This window comes from Oryctolagus cuniculus, chromosome 12 (assembly GCF_964237555.1).
Source record: "Oryctolagus cuniculus chromosome 12, mOryCun1.1, whole genome shotgun sequence".
Taxonomy (NCBI): domain Eukaryota; kingdom Metazoa; phylum Chordata; class Mammalia; order Lagomorpha; family Leporidae; genus Oryctolagus; species Oryctolagus cuniculus.
The window spans coordinates 100847892-100867004 of NC_091443.1; the positions used below are offsets into that span (position 1 = coordinate 100847892).

Genomic DNA, 19113 nt, shown 5'->3' on the forward strand with positions numbered 1-19113 from the left:
GACACCTACAACATGAAAGAGTGCTAGGAAGCCTCAGTATGTCTTACAAGCTGGTAACCTGTGTCTGTGAAAAACCATTAAGCAGCAGGTTAAACCCCTGCTTGTGCCACTGGCATCCCATAGCAGAGTGCCAGTTCGGTGCTGGCTGCTCTGCTCCTGATCCAGCTCCCTGCTAGTGCACGTGGGAAAGCAGCAGATGACCCGGGTACTTGGGCTCCTGATACCCACATGGAAGACATGGCTCCTGGCTTCTGCCTGGCCAAGCCCTGCCACTGTAACCATTTGGGAAGTGAACCAGAAAGAAGGGACTGGAGCCCGAGGCGGTCTTTGGTTCGGAGGGAATGTGCCTGCGAGGCCAGCAGCTCAGAGGTTTCACCTGTCCTCCAAGAACCCGGGCCGAGGAATGGGAGCTGGGCAGGGCCCGGGCCATACACCACACGCTTGCATCCTCGGAGTGTGAAGGTGCGCAGGTGGGGAAGTTTGCTCAGAGCAGACAGCACTGGCATCTGGGAGAGACCAGCATTCGTACTTGTCTGGAGCCTGATTTAACAGACAGACTGAGGCCTGGAGTGATCAGCTGACCTGCCAAGGGTGGGGGGCTTGTCAGTCGCCCCACTCAAGCCGGGAGCTGGGCCTTCTGACCCCTGATCCCGTGCTGCCTCCTAAATCTAGAGTCATCCGCGATGAGCCCAAATCACGTTCCTAACTGGGTTTGAGGTTACGCTTCCTTGTGCTAATATTGCAGCTTTTGTTTCCCTCAAACGCCCTTGAACTGGCTCCCTCTTGTGGGTTGCCAGGGACATCTCACAGGAACCCAGTGCAAGTTCTCAAGTGCCACTTGGGAGGGAGGTCAGCTCCAAGTCTGTACTTTCCTATTCTGCATCCTACTCCTGGCCAAAACCACTTGCCTCCCCCAGACACATGAAAGCCCTGAATTCCACATAAGCACCCTTACCCTGCCTGATCGCTTCTTCCCTCACCTGCTAGGTAGATTTTTTACAAATTACTGCCATTACCTACATACTGACTATATTTGATTTAGAACAATATTTAGGTAGATCAAATAAGTGAAGACAGTGTACTTTTTTTTTTTTTTTTTTTTTTTTTTTTTTGACAGAGTGGATAGTGAGAGAGAGACAGAGAGAAAGGTCTTCCTTTGCCGTTGGTTCACCCTCCAATGGCCGCCGCGGCAGGCGCGCTGATCCGATGGCAGGAGCCAGGTACTTCTCCTGGTCTCCCATGGGGTGCAGGGCCCAAGGACCTGGGCCATCCTCCACTGCCTTCCGGGGCCATAGCAGAGAGCTGGCCTGGAAGAGGAGCAACCGGGACAGAATCCAGCGCCCCGACCGGGACTAGAACCCGTGGTGCCGGCGCCGCAAGGCGGAGGATTAGCCTAGTGAGCCGCGGTGCCGGCCAGGATTTGGTTTCTTATCTGTTGTTTCAGACCAGGATAGTACTGGGAAATATTAATTAACAACTTTGTTGTCAATGCTCACTGAAGAACCCATGAATATTGGAGCTCTTGAGCACACTGCTTTATGGGGAACCTAGAGAAGTAGAGGGAAGTAAGAGAGAAGAGTAACAGGGCACATTCGAGACGTTCTCATAAGACAGATTTATGCTTCTAGAAATTTCCTGTTAGAACAGACTCTCTCATTGGAAGAGGCTGTGAGAGCCGGGCACGGTGGCCAAAAGTTAGGATAGTCTTACAGAACCCAAGGTGTTCCAATCAAGCGGCTACTGTGCTGTTCCTGTCGAAACTGCATCTCAGGGAAGCCGAGTAGTTGATAAAGGCAAGTTCTCTGTGTAGAATTATTTCAGCTAATGCACGAAGGGATGACAGAAATATAAAAGCACTATGTGGTTACCCAAATGCAACAAGGTATCATCAGTGGCTGCCAACATGTGAGACAAGACAACACTATGTACTTCCTGAAGGAAGGTACTATGGGGTATTCTTGATAAAACACCTGGATCTGATGAGGCTTGTAGATGCACCTATTATTAGGAAAGTGGGGGGTAACAGAGCATGGTAAAAGACTTCACAGGATGGAATTAGCAGACACAGACCTGGGGGAGACTGCAGGCCAACCAGGTTTCATCAGCAAAATACCAGGAAAGGGGGGAGAGAGAGGAGGGAGGATTGTAGATCAATACTAGTAAGCAATACATCAACCACCTGAATGGGAGACCTTATTTGGATTTTGATTCAAACAACCTGAAAAATAAAAACACAAAATAATTAGAGAAGTGTGACTGTTGACTGGAGTATTTGATGATACTTCATAATCACTGTTAAATTTTCAAGGATTCATAATTGTATGCCAGCAAGGTTGAGTAGAAAACTTTTACAGCAGTGGTTCTCAAACTTGAGTGAGCATTCTATCACCTGGAAGACAGAGTTACAGAGAAAGGCAGAGACAGAGAGAGGTCTTCCATCTGCTGGTTCACTCCCCAGATGGCCGCAACGGCTGGAGCTGTGCTGATCTGAAGCCAGGAGCCAGGAACTTCTTCCAGGTGCAGGGGCCCGAGGACTTAGGCCATCTTTCACTGCTTTCCCAGGCCATAGCAGAGAGCTGGAGTGGAAGAGGAACATCTGGGACTAGAACCAGCATCCATATGGGATGCCGGCGCTTCAGGCCAGGGCTTTAACCTGCTGTGCCACAGCACACGCCCACCTAGAGGCTTTTTAGAGCACAAGTTTCTGGGGTGGGTGTTGAGAGCACTGGTCAAGCTGTCGCTTGGGGCACCCACACTCCCATATTAAAATGCTCAGTTCAATTCCTGGTCCCATTTCTGATTCCAGCTTCCTGCTAGTGTGCGCCCTGGGAGGCAGCAGATGGTGATTCAAGTACTTGGGTTCCTGGTACTCACAATGGGAGCCTGGATGGAGTTCCTGGCTCCTGAATTTAACTCAGTCCAGACTTGGCTGCTGCAGGCATTTGGGGAGTGAATCAACAGATGGAAGATCTATGTCTCTCTATTTTTCAAATAAAATGGAAATTAATTAATTAATTAATTAAACCACAGTTTCTTATTAAGTAGGTCTGGGTGGGGACTGAGAATTGTCATTTCTATCAGTTTCCCGCATGAAGACAGTGGCTTCACATTTGGAGAATCACTGCACTGGATTAACCAGATCATTTTTTCCTGGTCAGTTATCAAATTGAGCTGAAGCTATCAGCTGAGTCCCCATGAGCTACAGCACTCACAGAGCGTGCTATATAAAGGAAGAGAATGAAGTAGTGTTCCGAGGCTGAATTCATAAAGCAGTCACATTGATGTAGCAAGTTCAGTCTATCTCTTTGATCTCTAAAAGGGGATCACCACGCAGCTCCATAGCCCCCTGCCCTTGTCCTTAGCCCTCCACTCTCATTCCATCAGGATCAAGGGCCCCAGCCGCAGATCCTGTAAAGCTCCCAGAACTTGGGATACATCTGCCAGCATTTCCAAGTTCAGACGGGCTTGCCGGACAGAACGTGGGTTCTGCAGCCCTGCACTGCTGGTCTGTTGCCTGTGTTTGAAGAGGAGGGCTGCACACTGGACACCTAGTGATCTGCAGCCCTTCTGAAGCTTCTGTTAGCTGTGTGACCCATAATGAGTCACACCCTTTAGAATTTTCCGGTCTTAGTTTTGTTTTATTTATTTGAAAGAGTTACAGAGAGAGGTAGAGACAGAGAGGCTTTCCGGCTGGTCCCCTCCTCAAATGGAGACTACTGCCAGAGCTGAGCTGAGCTGAGCTGAAGCCAGGAGCCAGGAGCTTATTCAGGGTCTCCCACGTGGGTGCAGGGTCCCAGGGACTCGGGCCATCTTCTACGGCTTTCCCAGGCGCATTAGCAGGGAGCTGGATCGGAAGTGAGGCAGCCGGGACTCGAACCGGCGCCCATATAGGATGCCAGTGCTGCAGGCCAGGGCTTTAATCTGCTGCACCACAGTGCCAGCCCCAGGTCTTAGTTTTTCAATAGGTTAAAAAGATGGGGTGGGGGGTGCTGCTTGGAACACCCACATCCCACATCAGAGTGCCATCTTCCACCTCAAATCCCACCCCTGCTCCTGATCCAGCTCCCTACTAATGTGCCTGGGAGGCAGTAGGTGATGGCTCGTGTACTTGGGTTCCTGCCTCTCATATGAAAGACCCAGACTGAATTCCTGGCTCCAGGCTTTGGCCTGGTCCAGTCCCAGCTCTTGTGGGTATTTGGAAAGTGAACAAGTAGATGGAAGATATTGTGTGCTCTCTCTCTCTCTCTCTCTCTCTCTCTCTCTCTCTGCCTCTCCTTCTCTCTGTGTGTAACTTTGACTTTCAAATAAAATAAATAAATCTTAAAAAAAAAAAAAAAAGACTCAAGCACTTAACTTCTCAGTGCTCCTTCCAACCTACTGCCTTTCCTCCACTGATTTCAATTAAATGTAGGCAGGTATCAGTGAGGGAAATGAATGGCCCAGAAAGAGTCAGAGTTGCATTAACCTAAGACCAAAGCGCCAATGACCCAGCAAATGAGAAAACAAGAGCTGCTGCCCTCAGCCAGGGCGGCTCCCTGTCGTATCATCCGACATTCTCAGCGATTTCGCTTGCATAGTCTTGCAGTCCTCTTCCTGGACCCTGTGGCTTGCTCATCATGGGATGTTCCCTGTGCCTCAGGTGAGAGCAGACTGGCAGGGGAAGCACCTCGGCCTCCGCCCTACACAGAGCTTCTGAGAATTCTCTCAGCGTCAGGAGACCGCAGGCATCCTCTGCAGTAATTCTGCCTTGTCGGGGTAGTGAGACATCCGGTGACTAAGGCTGGCACAGCGCGCTGGGTCGCAGGAGTTCCCCTTCTATTAAATCTGCGTGTTCAGACCCCGCGCCTTCCAGTTTCAATCGGAGAGGGTTACACCAAAACGTTCCTTATTCCTTGAGCAATGAGGCTGACGCAAGCAACCAGGAGTTGTACTGAGTGTCTTTTAAGGGTCAGGCTGTATATAGAAGACCTCAAATCTGAACCACTATCATTAACAGTGATCACGTGGCCACTTATTTATGAAGCGCCTACTGTGCGCCGGGCGCCGTATTAGGTGGTTTCATATCTGGGCCACGTTTCTCGTACCTCTCATTTAGCAAGCAGGCTTCGATCGTGACACTCACACGTCCCTGTCTAAGAATCCGTTGCACCCTGAAGAAAGGCCTTCTGTGTTCAGAACATTTTCGGGACCCTGTCAATTTCCCCTTTCCAGTATAACAGAAAAGAAAGAGGGCGAACAGATCAGGGCCTGACTTCAGTCACCAATGCTTAGGGTCTCTCTGCCTGGGGTACTTGAAGACAACAGGCAGGAGTAGCAATGGAAATTTGGAAGGGAGCCAGATCCCTAAAGACTCTCCCCTAAACCAAATGGAAGATGTGCTTTCTGACGGAAGCTCTCGTCACATCGGCTGCAGCGGAAAGATTTTTCTCCTGTGTGTGTCCAGGTGAGAAAATGCAAGCGCTGATTGAAGCTCTTGCCACACACAGGGCCTGTCTCCCACGTGGATGGTTGATGCGTGTTGAAGTGGGAGTTCTGGTTGAAGCTCTTCCCGCACACGCCACACTTGCAGGGCCTCTCTCTGTCCCGTGTGGATTCGCTGGTGCCTGACGAGGGAGGAGCTGTCGGCAAGCCCTTTCCCACAGCCATCGCCAGTGTGTGTGGCCTCTGGTGCGTGACCAGGCGTGAGTTCTGACGGCAGCTTCTGTGGCACTCGGGGCAACTGAAAGGCCTTACTCCAGAGTGAGTGCTCACGTACGCTACGAAAGGAGAACTGTCTTGGGCCCTTCCCACACTCCGGGCACGGCAAAGGCCATTCTCCTATGCGGGTTCGTTAGTGCCTGATCAAATCTGAGCTCTGGCTAAAACTCTCCCTGAAGTCATTACACCTGTGCGGCTTTACCCCCACGTGGGTCCTCTAGGGGGTGATGAAATTGGAGCGCCAACTAAAGCGCTTATGATATCCGAGGCCTGTGTAGGGCTTCTCGCTTGTATGTGTTCTTGGGTGCGTTATGAGGTGTGGCTCCCGCCCAGAAGTGTTCCCGCACTCTGTGAACTCAGAGGGTCTCTCTCCAGTGAGAGTTCTCTGATGCTTGGTGAGCGTGGAGCTGTCGCTGAATTTTTTCTCACATCCACTGCATTGGTAGGGCTTCTCGCCCGTGTGTGTTCTGCGGTGGGTAACGAGCTCTGAACTCTGAAGCCTTTCCTACACTCGGTGCGTGTATAAGGCCTCTTGCCAGAGTGGGTTCGTAGGTGTCTGATGAGATCGGAGCTCTGGTTAAAGCGTTCCCCACATTCTGCACACATAGGCTTTTCCCCAACACATCTGTCCCGGAGCTGATGTTTTAAGTCCCTCTCCCATGCAAACGGACCCTGCTGGCCTGCTCCTGGAAGGATGTTCTCTATTGTCCATCAAATGCAAGGCCTCTGTGTGTTTCCCCCCAGCTAGGAATGTGAGAAATGTTTGCACTGGTCTTTTCTGCGGCTGCTCCAAGCTGTTTGGCTGTTTCATTAATGTCTTGATGGCCCTTTGCCACCTGAAGCTCAAAGTCTGAAAAATTAAGGGAAGTGACAGAGCACACAGTTGTCAGTGTCAGGGAATGAGCCGCAGAAAGCAGTGAGAGAGGTGAGCGTGGCTGTTCCCACAGCAGCGCACGCTTAATGCGAGCACCGGCTTTTCACCCTGCGCGGAGTTTGTTGTTCTTTGAGCTGCCGTGAAAACATCAGCTCCTAAACTGTTTTTATTTTAAGAGGGCTGGATGGATCATGAGGTGGTCTGAATCCCCTTCAAACGTATACTACAGGTCATCAGAAACGGGCAACTCCTCTCAAACAGAAAGTAGACAAAAATGAAACATGAAGACTAGTCCACCGATCACCGACTGCCCAGAGAACCAAACCTAAGCTTCCAACAGGGAGAAGCCTTCCAGATGTTTCGCCTACGCACCCCCCCACCCCCCGCCAGCTAGCACTCACGCCCCACCTGGGTGACCTCCCGCGAGGATCTTCCTCGCCTGGGAGTTCTGGAGTGGGAGGACCCAAGGTGCTTCTTTCTGTGCCAGCTGGGAGGTCACACTGGGTCTAGAAAGCCCACACGGGCAGGAGAGCAGAGGGTGTGAGTCTCAGCCAGTCACCCAAGGCCTGATCCAAACCCAGGCCGCCTCCTTCCTCAGAGAACGCCAAGGGAACCCTACTGTGTGCTTCCTCTCCTTCAGAGGGTGGGGGTGGGTATCTGGGGAGGTGGCGGGTGGGAATCTCTCTCTCTCTCTCTGCCTATCAAACAAAAAAATAAAAATTAAAAATTAAATAAATAAATAAAAGGACAGCCATGGGAAAATGATAAAATATGGCGATTCTCCCCAGGAGGCTGAGCGTAAGAGCCCTCTTCCTCCCATAAAACAAACAAACAAAAACCAAAACACACTTGGGTGTGGCCATTCTAGAGTAAGCCCAACAACTCACGTCTGAAGGCCCAAGGCTAACCCCATGTGGAGAGATCATTTTATGACCTCCCCCCTTAGAAAGAATCAGGGAAGTTAACCATAATGTCTGGCTCTATATTTTCCCAGAAGGGCAGCAGTCAACATAGCTGTGAGAAAAAGAGGCAGGCAAGCTAAGGAAACCAAGGGGGTGGGGCAGGGAGAGGCAACTGACAAGAAGAAATACAAGCAGCCTGCAAACAAATGGAAAACCTTTACCTTCACTGTTAACCAAAGAAATTCAAATTAAAAGAATGGAACTTAGGCAAAAGTACTCCAGAACTTTCGTGGGAAAATGGAATTACAAGATGTTTATTTTGGGGGGGCTGGCACTGTGGCACTGCCACAATGGGTTAAACCAGTGCCTGCAATGCCTGTATCCCACAAGAGCACCGGTTTGAGTCCCAGGTGTTCCACTTCTTATCTTGCTCCCTGCTAATGTGCCTGAGAAAAGCAGTGGAAGATGGCCCAAGTCCCTGGGCCCCTGCACCCGCGTGGGAGACCCAGATGAAGCTCCTGGCTCCTGGCTTTGGTCTAGCACAGCCCTGGCTGTTGTGGCCAATTGGGAAACAAACCAATGGATAGAAGATCTCTCTCTCTCTCTCTCCCTCCCTTCCTCCCTCCCCCGCCCTGTAATTCTGCCTTTCAAATAAATAAATAAATATTTTTTTAAAAGGAAGTAGGATGTACAACTAAATATGCTATATAATTCCAATATTCTTTGGTTTATTTTTAAAAAGATTTATTTATCTATTTATTTATTTAAAAGGCAAAGTGTCAGAGAGAGCAATCTTCCATCTGCTGGTTTATTCCCCAAATGGTCACAACAACCAGTGTGGGTCACGCTGAAGCCAGGAGACAGGAACTCTAGCTTGGTTTCCCATGTGAGTGGCAGGGGCCCAAGTCCTGGGCCATCTTCTGCTGCCTTCCTAGGTGCATTAGCAGGGAGCTGGATCAGAAGCGGAGCAGCTGGGACTTAATTTAGCACTGGTGTCCCAAGAAGCAGGTTCATTTGCTGTGCCACAACACTGGCCACTATTCTTTTAATTTTTGTTTTATTCTTTATTTTTTGGATACTTAGAAAAAAGGTGGAAGAATCAGCTCTTTAGTGGCAGGGTGGGGGGAGGAGGGGGCAAGTAGTGCCATAAAGATGGAAGTCAGGGGCCGGTGCGGTGGCGCAGCGGGTTAACACCCTGGCCTGAAGTGCCGGCATCCCATATGGGCGCTGGTTCTAGTCCTGGCTGCTCCACTTCTGATCCAGCTCTCTGCTCCAGCCTGGGAAAGCAGTAGAAGATGGTCCAAGTCCTTGGGCCCCTGCACCCACGTGGGAGACCCAAAAGAAGCTCCTGGCTCTTGGCTTTGGATCAGCGCAGCTCCGGCTGTTGCAGCCATCTGGAGAGTGAATCAACAGATGGAAGACCTCTCTCTCTGTGTCTCTACCTCTCTCTGTCACTGTGTCTTTCAAATAAATAAAATAAATCTTTTAAAAAAAATAAAAGATGGAAGTCATTCTTTTCCTTCCAGGGAGGCAACAATTCATCTCACAGAGGTCTGCAGCTCTGAGAAACCAACACCCCCAGATACCACTCATACCTGGACCCTCTCAGAATATCTAAGTCTTACATCTAAAGAAGAATAGCCCCTTCTAACTGTACTAGTAGCATCCCTGAAGACCACCCTCTAAGCAGTGGCCAGGCCCAACCCTGCCTGAATTTCCCAGCCACAGCATCCAAGTGTCAAGAGACCTCACTATGCATCGACAACTTACAAGATAATCTCACCTTTGTCTGAAAACTGAAAAATGGCCACCAGTTACCCGACAAAACTCCCCTAATGAAGACAGCCTAGGGAGCAAAGTCCATCAAATACAGAATGGTGGCTTTTCTTTTTTAAATATTTCTCTTTTTTTTAAGATTTATTTATTTTACTTGAAGGTCAGAGTTACACAATGAGAGAAGGAGAGGCAGAGAGAGAGAGATAGAGAGAGAGAGAAAGAGAGAGAATGGTCTTCCATCCGCTGGTTCACTTTCCAAATGGCCTCAATGGCTGGAGCTAAACCATCCAAAGCCAGGAGCCAGGAGCTTCTTCTGGGTCTCCCACGTGGGTGCAGGGGCCCAAGGACTTGGGCCATCCTCTACTGCTTTCCCAGGCCATAGCCGAGAGCTGGATCAGAAGTGGAGCAGCTGAGTCTTGAACCCGTGCCCATATGGGATGCCGGCACTGCAGGCAGTGGCTTTACCAGCTACCCCACAGCGCCAGCCCCAAGATTTATTTCCTTATTTGCAAGGCAGAGTGACACACGGAGAGGGAGAAACAGAGAAAGAGAGATATCTTTCACTTCCTTGTTCATTCCCCAAATACCCACAACATCCATGTCTGGGCCAGGGACAAAGCCAGGAGCCAGAAAATCCGTCCTGCTCTCCCACGAAAGTGTCGAGGCACGAGCGCATGAGTCATCATCTGTAGCCTCCCGGGCACATTAGCAGGAAGCTGAATTGGACCTGCACAGGAGCCAGCGCTCAGATCCGGGATGTGGGTGTCCCAGATGGCGGCTTAACCCACTGCACCACAACGCTGCCCCCAGGGTTGCTTTTCTTTCTTTCTTTTAAAAAATATTTTTAAAGATTTAATTTATTTATTTGACAGGTAGAGTTACAGACAGAGAGAAAGGTCTTCCTTCTGTTGGTTCACTCCCCAAATGGCTGTCACAGCCGGCGGTGCTGCGCTGATCCAAAGCCAGGAGCCAGGTGCCTCCTCCTGGTCTCCCATGGGGTGCAGGGCCCAAGGACCTGGGCCATCCTCCACTGCACTCCCGGGCCACAGCAGAGAGCTGGACTGGAAGAGGGGCAACCGGGACAGAATCCGGCGCCCCAACCGGGACTAGAACCCAGAGTGCGGGTGCTGCAGGCGGAGGATTAGCCTAGTGAGCCGCGGCGTCGGCCCCCAGGGTTGCTTTTCCTATGCTGCTTTTACATAATCCTTCCCTGAGTAAACTTTCCCATCACCAAAGGAAGCCCGGGCCTCCCAAACACAACAGAATCTTCAGGCTTTTGGATACATTTACGTTTTGCGCAAGAAATTATCCACAATAGACAGATAAAAAGAAGTCTGCAGGGATAACCCAGCTTCTGGAAAGCTTTCAATTCTCTCCAGCGATATTTGTCTCACCAAGCTAGAGAGCTGTGGACTTAGCCATGCTCGTACTGGTTATGAGAACAGCTGACTACTCTTGGCTTGCAGATCCGGGGTCAACCTCCAAAAACCAAATTAAGCAGAACCCCAAAAGGGAACTGTGTGGGGCACCATTCTATCTCCAGGTTCAGTGGAGTCAGAAATCAGACTTAAAGAGACATGGATTGGGGTGGGCTTTGGCCTTGGAGTTGAGATGCTGGCTGGGACTCCTGCGTCTGTCTCAGAGTGCCTGAGATTCAGTCCTGGCTCCGTTCCCAAATCCAGTTCCCTGACAATGGGCACCACAGGAGACAACGCTCATAGCTCAAGTACCTGGGTCCCTGCCACCCCTGTGGAAGACCTCCATTTAAAGTTTGTTGGCGTAGTGGGTAAATCCACAGCACGCAGTGCTGGCAACCCGTATGAGTGCCAGTTCTAGTCCCGGCTGCTCCACTTCTGATCCAGCTCTCTGCTATGGCCTGGGAAAGCAGTCGAAGACGGCCCAAGTGCTTGGGCCCCTGCACCCACGTGGGAGACCTGAAAGGAGCTCCTGGTCAGATCAGCCCAGCTCCAGCCACGCGGCCATCTGGGGACTTAACCAGCGGAGAGAAGACTCTCTCTCTCTCTCCCTGTGTGTGTGTGTGTGTGTGTGTGTGTGTGTGTGGCTCTGACTTCAAATAATAAGTAAATAAATAAATAAATAATCTTAAAGACAACTATTAAGAAAAAGTTTTCAGCTCCCAGCTTCAGAGTGGCCCAGTCCTGGCCATTGCAGGCATTTCAGAAGTGAACTTGCAGATGCAAAATTCTCCTCTCTCGGTCTCTCAAATAAATATATAAATAAAAAAACCTTAAGACAGAATTTTTAATAAAGACATAAATAGGTTGTAAAAGTGAAGTGAAACTCAATGGCGGATAAGAACAAAACACAGTCATCCGCCAAGGGCCAGCCCGGGACGCAGCAGGAAGGGAGGGCCCTCCACTGCCTAGACACACCCCGCCCGCGACGTTCAGCCGGTCCCTCCCAGGACCTGAGCGGGACTCGTGACGGCTGTGGGACACAGGTGGGACTCCCGGCTCCGCAGCCCGCAACCGGAAAATACAGCCCCTTCTCTCTTGTTATTGGCTCCTAGGTTTCCATGACTCGAAGTATTCCCCGTCCATAGGCTTATCCTACTGTCAATCACCGCGGAGATTTCTGGGAAAGGTAGTCCCAGTAAGACCTCAAAGGACTCCGAGTCCGAGGAGGTCCCGTACCAGTTGGCGACAAGCGCTAACACGATTCCCGAGTTACAGGGCCATAGAAAATCTGTTTCCGAAGCCGAGCGCGGGATCCGAGTGACAAATACAGGAGCGAACCTTCGGGTCTCACCGGGGCACCGCGGAGCAGCCTGGGTCCCCCCGCGTGAGCTCCCGCGCTCCGGCCGGTGGCCACTCCCGACTCATCCCCCAGTCTTTCGGCGGCTCCTCCTCACCCCGGGCAGCCACAGCCTACTGGGTGTGTGCGGCCAGCCCGGCTCCAAGCCGACTCAGGCTGGGCATAAGGATCCCCAGCAGAAGCCATTAGCAGGAAACAGATGGTGTGCTTTCCTCCACTAGCATCAAGCTCCCAGGCACCTCCCCTTTCCAACGGCTGATGCACCTGCTGACAGCCTGAGGAAGCAGGCGGGAGGCCACGTGTTCTGGGAAATGCGCTGTTGGGTTCCAGACAGGGGAGGGTCCTGGGTCTCAGGTAAGAGACAGTGATCATTTCGGCAGACCCGTACCTAATAGTAATAATAATAATAATGGACTTTCCTCACAGGCCTGTCTACCCTATCAGTGCAGTATTTTAAAAAAAGGAAAGAAAAAGACATTTTGTGTTGGACTGTAAAATGTTTTAAATTGCCTACCAAGGGGCTCAGGTGGATGCTGTCTTCATGCTAATCCGATTGTTTCTTCCACAAACGTGTGGCGCATGTTCCAACACGTATTCCTTGGGAACATTCTGTAGTCCATGTCATCCTGAGCATTGGGTTACCCACAGACAGCACACATGACCCTTGCCTTATAAAGCTCACAGCCTAACAGGGCCAATAAACTATACAGCTATTGAAGGGGTGGGTGTTGTGGGGCAGCAGGATAAGCTACAGCTTGGGGATGCCCACATCCTGTATCAGACTGCCTGATTCAAGTCTGCTCGGCTTCCAATCCAGCGCCCTGCTAACGTGTTTGGGAAAGCAGTGGGAGATGGCGCAGGTGGTCGGGCCCCTGCCACTCACATGGGAGATCTGGATGGAGTTCCTGGCTCCCGGCTTGGACCTGGCCCAGCCCTGGCTGTTGTGGGCATCTGGGGAATAAAGAAGTGGGTAGGAGATCTCTTTCTCTCTGTATCCCCTCTTTTCTCTGGTTCTCCCTCTCTGTCACTCTGACTTTTAAATTAATTAATATTTTGAAAAGAAAATATTAAAATCCCAAGCAGTTTTTCCCCCTTCATTCAGACAGAGTGGCATCTCGGTTCTTTAGCTACATAAGGGTAATAGTTGGCAAGATAACTACAATAGCATTTTTGCAGAATTCTCACCGCTGTAAACAAATGTCTGGCTTGGGTGAGCAGATGTATTTTAGTTAGATGGAAATGAGGAAAACTGCAATCTCACGAGAACCCAGGAATAACAAGAAACACCCAGGATATCTAGGGATTGGCAGGCCCCCTGTGATGAGAACGGCTTCAAGGGCCTGGAGAACTGAGGCATCTCCTGGCCCCTCGGTGGTATTGTTTTATTTGTGTATTCGTTTATTTATTCATTTTATTTGAAAGACAGAAAGACTGAGAAAGAGTTGCAGACAGAGGACAGAGACAGAAGATTTCCCATCCGTTGGTTCACTCCCAAATGCCAACAAAAGCCCAGGTTGAGTCGGGCCAAATCCAGGAGTCCTGAGCTCCATCTGGAACTCCCATGTGGGTGGTAGGGACTCAGACACCTCAGCCATCACCTGCTGTTTCCAGGGTGTGCATTAGCGGGAAGCTGGAATCTGGAGCATACCTGGGGCTCGAACCTGAGCCCCCCAGTATGTGGTGCAGACGTCCCAAGTAGTGCCTTAACTGCTGCAGAATGTTCCTTAACCAGTGTGCAGAATGCCAGTGTTGCAGGTGGCAGCTTTACAGGGAGAGGGAGAGGGGAGAGAGGAGAGGCTACCAGCTCCCTGATTTCAGCTCCCCTTCTACCTCTCTGGAGTTCCTATCATCACTACCCTTTCTCTACCCATGGATGGTAAGTTTCCTTGTCTATTTCTAATGGTGGAAGGCTGTAAAGAATTGCCTGTGATACTGGCATCCCATTCAGGTGCTAGTTCTAGTCCCAGCTGCTCCACTTCCAATCCAGCGCCTTGCTGATGGCCTGGGAAAGCAGCAGAAGATGGCTCAAGTGCTTGGGTCCCTGTGCCCATGTGGGAGACTCAGAAGAAGTTCCTGGGTCCTGGCTTTGGATTGGCCCAGCTCTGGCCATTGTGGCTATTTGGGAAATGAACCAGTGGATGGAAGACCTCTCTCTGTGTCTCTCCCTCTCTCTGTAACTCTGCCTCTCAAATAAATAAATAAATCTTTAAAAAATATATACGAAGTGTGATCTCATTCATGTGTGGTCAATATTGACCATTTGTCCACCAGCACAGTGTCCTTCAGCAAAGATCTTTCATCACAGAACAGCACCCAGGATTCCATGGGGGCTGCCGCCTGCTTGTGGAGCCTGATGCCCCCATCACAGGGAGGTGGCCGGGGTCGGCGTCGGCGTCGGGGTCCCTCCCTGGAAGCCGGCCACAAAACTGTGCTGCCTGCCCCTGGTGGCTTCTCCAGAGCGTCTCAGGGACGGGAAGCTGCGTCTCTCGGAGGGACTTTCCTGGGACTCCGTAAATGAGAACCAAGGGAGGCGCGTTGTGGGTAGCAGGAAAAGCCACCGCCTGCAGAGCTTCGGATCAGCCCGGCTCTGGCCCTTGCGGCCATCTGGGGAGTAAACCAGCGGATGGAAGACCTCTCTCTGCCTCTCTGTAACTTCAAATAAAAAATTAAAAAAAAAAAAAAAAAAAAACCTAGAACCATGGGAAAAAGACCTTTTTGCTTCCGGAGGCAAACACGGCAAGCCATGAGGGGGTCGGCTGTCGGCTGACCGCAAGCTGAGGGAATGTACGCCTCCCCTCCTCCTGACAAGGAGACAGAGCACAGAGGCTGAGGGGTGCTGCTGGAGTTTGGGTCCTGAGTCACTGAAGCCAGAAATAACTCTGACTGGAAGGCTTGTTTCATAAGTCAATAAATAGTCTTTCCTTAAAAAAAAAAAATATGTATTTACTATTTGAAAGGTGGAGTTACAGAGAGGGACAGGCAGTGGCAGAGAGGCAAAGAGAGATCTTCCAGCCCATGGTTCACTTCCCAAATGGCCACGCAGTCAGGTTTGGGCCAAAGCAAAGCCAGGAGCCTGGAACTGCATCTGGGTCTCCCACCCGGTGGCAGGAGCCCAAGCACTTGGGCCATCTCCCCCTGCCTTCCCAGGTCATAGTGAAAGGAGCCAAGAGCCGCCATAAAATGGCCTTAATAAAACAGTCCTGGGAAATGGGGAGTAAACTAAGTTCACAGAGAAAGCAGATAGCTACTACCCAGAGATAAGGGCTACTACCCAGAGATAAGGGCGACAGAACATCCTGGTATGCACCTAAGCCCCCTCCCCTGTGCTTGTTCAAGCTTAACAAAGAAACCGTGAGGCACGTAGGGCACGTAGCCATCCCTTTCTGCTCTTCAAGGACAACCTCCCCTTGTCCAAGCTTAGACACGTAGGGCATGTAGCCCCCGTTTCTCCTCCTCCTCGACGACCTCCTCCCATTGTAGTTACCCAATAAACTTACGCCACCCTATGGTATGTTAATTTTGTGGTTTTGCCCCTTAAAAGCTGTGTGAGATAGCTGCTCGGGGCTCCTCTCACTTGCTTGCTGCTTGCAGCAGTAGGGGGCCCATTTGTACAAATGAAATAAAAATTACCTCCTGTTCTATTGCATCGTCTGGTCTGGAGTCTGTGTTTCTGGGGTCGTCACAAGAGGACACCGCTTTTGGGGTCCTACATATGGGGGCTCGTCCGGGATTTGGGGGACCCCAGACTCCCACACTCCATCGGCCAGACGGAGGTAAGTTTGCTTACTTGTGTATCATTGTAACTGTGGTTTGTACTGTTTGTCCTTGTCTGCCAGGACGATGTGGAATCCGTCCTGGGGCGCCTGTACAGGCTCAGTACTGACTGGACCAAAGGGGAGACAGACGTGTCGCGAGGCCCCTGGTCCAACCCTGGAGGACGCTCCAGTGGTGGTCTGGGAAGGAGGGAAAGAGGGAATTTCCTTTCTTCCAGGGGAGAGCCTGGCCAAACGGCCGCTCCCTTCTGAAATTCTGGTTTTGGTTTTGTCTCGGTCTGTTGCTGCGCGGCTTGTGATTTCAGACGTGTCCTGAGACCCCTGGTTCAACCCTGGAGAACGCTCCGGTGGTGGTCTGGGAAGGAGGGAAAGAGGGAATTTCCTTTCTTCCAGGGGAGAGCCTGGCTAGACTGCCGCTCCCTTCTGATAGTTTCGGTTTTGTCTCGGTCTGTTGCCGCGCGGCTTGTGATTTGTGTTCTGTGTGTCAGTTTTTGTTGTCCTTTATCTCTTACTGTCTCCCCCATCTGTTTTTATTGTTGTGTTTGATTGCTAGATGTATACTTGTATGAAAAATGTGGATTGTATTCTTATAATGTGTTAATTATGTCTACCTCTCAATACAACTCTGGGGCCAAATGTAAGGACAAATTTTTGGGCTGGAGAGGCTTGTACCTAGATTTGGCTCTGGTAACCAAGAAACTTTGCTGCCGAATGACCTTCTCCTGCTCCTTGGGAGCCTGGCCAGTTCCCGGGGAGGAGGATAAAGGAATGTTTTCTGATAAACAGGTGGGCATGCTTCATGTCTCGGTTCTCTGGCCAAGACCCGAGATGGGACGCACTGCTTGCCTAAAATCTTGGCAATGAGCCACCCTTGTCCTTGGAGGCTTTAGGGGGGAGCCGGAGCAAGCCTCTGTTGCTGCTGTTTCATCCTGGGGGAACACGCAGTCAAGCTGAATGTTAAATATGCCCATAATGATTACATGATCAATTGGCTACTGTGATTGAGGTGTTCTGTGACAGTCCCTTTAATGAAAAATTAACAAAATGGATTAATAACAGGACATTCAGGACCTGACGCTCTGCTTGGTATGTCATTACAAAAATCATCAAGGAGGGCTATGCCTGATAAATGAGGGTGCTATAAATGTGGGCAACAGGGACATGTACAAAAATTGTCCAGAAGTCAAAAATAAGGCTCTTCCTGGGATTTGCTTCCAGTGCTAAAGGGGAAGGCATTGGGCCAATAAATGTCACTCCAAAACTGATAAAGAAGGTAATTCATTAAAAAACAGAGTTCAGGAAACTGAAAGCGGGGCCAGCCTCAGGCCCTCCCTACAGGGATCAGTGGACCATCTTGCTATAGTATCATTAAAGCAATGGAGCCATGTTTATTGCAACATTCTGTTAATCTATGCTCCTTTACCATCTTTCCTGTAAATAATTTTAGTGTGCACTACAAGGCTTGCAGCGTATTTCTTGTGGATTAAACTAAAAGTAACTAAGTCTGTGCACAGCAGACAGCTGAAAAGTAATTTACTGTCACAAATTGGCATAGTTGGCAGGATCTGCAAGTATGCAAAGCAATGCCTTTCTTTAAAAGAAAAACTGAAGTTGCATGTGTAACCTGTGATGTTCCTGGCTGAAAAGACCTTCAGTTCGCCTCTTTGGTGAAGGAATGGGCTCTCTGCTCAGAATCGAGTGAGAATTGGGATGGCAAGTTACAGAGTGCACAGCCTCCACAAGTTATTGAGGTTTTGCTATCAGTGCCGGTGGAAAAGGGGGATGAACTATAGGCTTTGGGGAGGTGAGAATGGATTTTGTTATCTGCATACTGATACATGTGTAAGCAATTGGAAAAATAAGTACAGGATACATGTAAATTGGAAAAAAAATGCTGCCCTTTGGAGTCAAACTGCTAGGTAGTGGTAAAAAAAATTATATCAAGCTCCTGAACTGCTGCCAGGGCCAACTAAGGTTATTCAGTGTAAACAATACAGAATTCCAGGTGGATATGAGGAAATATCTAAAACAGTAAAAAAATTATCTTAGTGCTGGAGTGATGATTCCCATAATCACTAAAAGGAATTATCTAATTTGGCATGTTAAGAAATCAGATGAAACCTGAAAAATGACTGTGGATTACAGGGAATTAAACAAAGTTACTCTCCCATTGACTGCTACAGTCCCAGATACCATCATTTTGATGTAAAAGGTCACAAACATAAAAGCGTGTTCTTAATAAAAAAAGTTAAAAGAAAGAGATACTTTTAAAAGGATATGATTTGTAAAAATTGTTTATCTTAATGGCTGGTTTATACTGGAATAAAAAAAGGGGGGGGAAGAGAAAGGTTTGAGCAAGTTACAGAAGGTGTGAGAAAGTCGCAAAATGTTATGGAAAGAAGAAATCTTTGGTTATTTTCTTTGACATAAAATCAAAATCTGATCCTCTGTTAAAGCAATGAGTTAAAGTAATCTATTATGTTCTCTTGATGTCTCTGTTAAATTCTAACTGCTTAAAAACAGCTGTAAAAAGAGCAGTGTTAAAATAGAGGGATCCTATCACCAATCAATGGAATGGACCTGATCCAGTACTGGTATGGGACAAGGGCTCCTAAGGGATGGGTTTTTCCATGTAACCAACATGCCTTTACATCATTAGCCTCTGATAACTTCTGCAATTGCTCCCTGGGCCATGTGGCCCTGATGCTAACATCTGTATTTACAGCAGCGGATAGAGTACGTCAGTGGTGTGCTTTACCTGAAGACTACTATAACAATCATCCTAATAGGAGAGGACACTGCCCTTGCCATGGCTGCATCAGTAGTAAGTGTTCCTGGACTGGCTTTTGGAAATAATCGTGGACTATGAAGGCTTACATGTTTGGTGACCAAAGCAATCAATCTTACTGCTACTGTGCTATCCAATATAGCCAAAGAATTGGATCAAGTTCACTCAGGAGTGCTTTTAAGCCATGCAGCTAACAATTACTTGCTGTTAAAAAAAAAAAAAAATCATATAAGTTGTAAATCTGTACCTGGGGGATGTTATTTTAACATTACTAACAATGTGCCATATACAGAGTCTGTTATTGATAAACTTAAGAGTAAAATGCAACATATGTTTATTACTAACCCACTATTCGTTTGAAGGGTTTCAATGGATTCATTGGTTATTAATGTTGGCTGGACTGCTACCGCTTTTCCCACTTTGTATGGGATGTCTTCCGTGTGTTCTGCATTTTATGCTGACTTCCCTATAGTATGAATGGACTGAGATTCATCATTTAAAACTTCGTACCAAGCCTCCTTTGTAATC

The 19113-nt window shown here is 49.3% G+C and overlaps 1 long non-coding RNA gene across 1 annotated transcript in view; it reads right to left on the reverse strand.

The window, feature by feature from the left end:
• Positions 1 to 2081: 2081 nt before the first annotated feature.
• LOC138844743 (uncharacterized) overlaps positions 2082 to 19113 on the reverse strand; it is a 40373-nt gene continuing 23341 nt past the window's right edge. Inside the window, exon 3 of the long non-coding RNA XR_011381054.1 lies at positions 2082 to 2218. This is a non-coding gene — a long non-coding RNA (uncharacterized lncRNA). The remainder of the gene's footprint in view (positions 2219 to 19113) is intronic.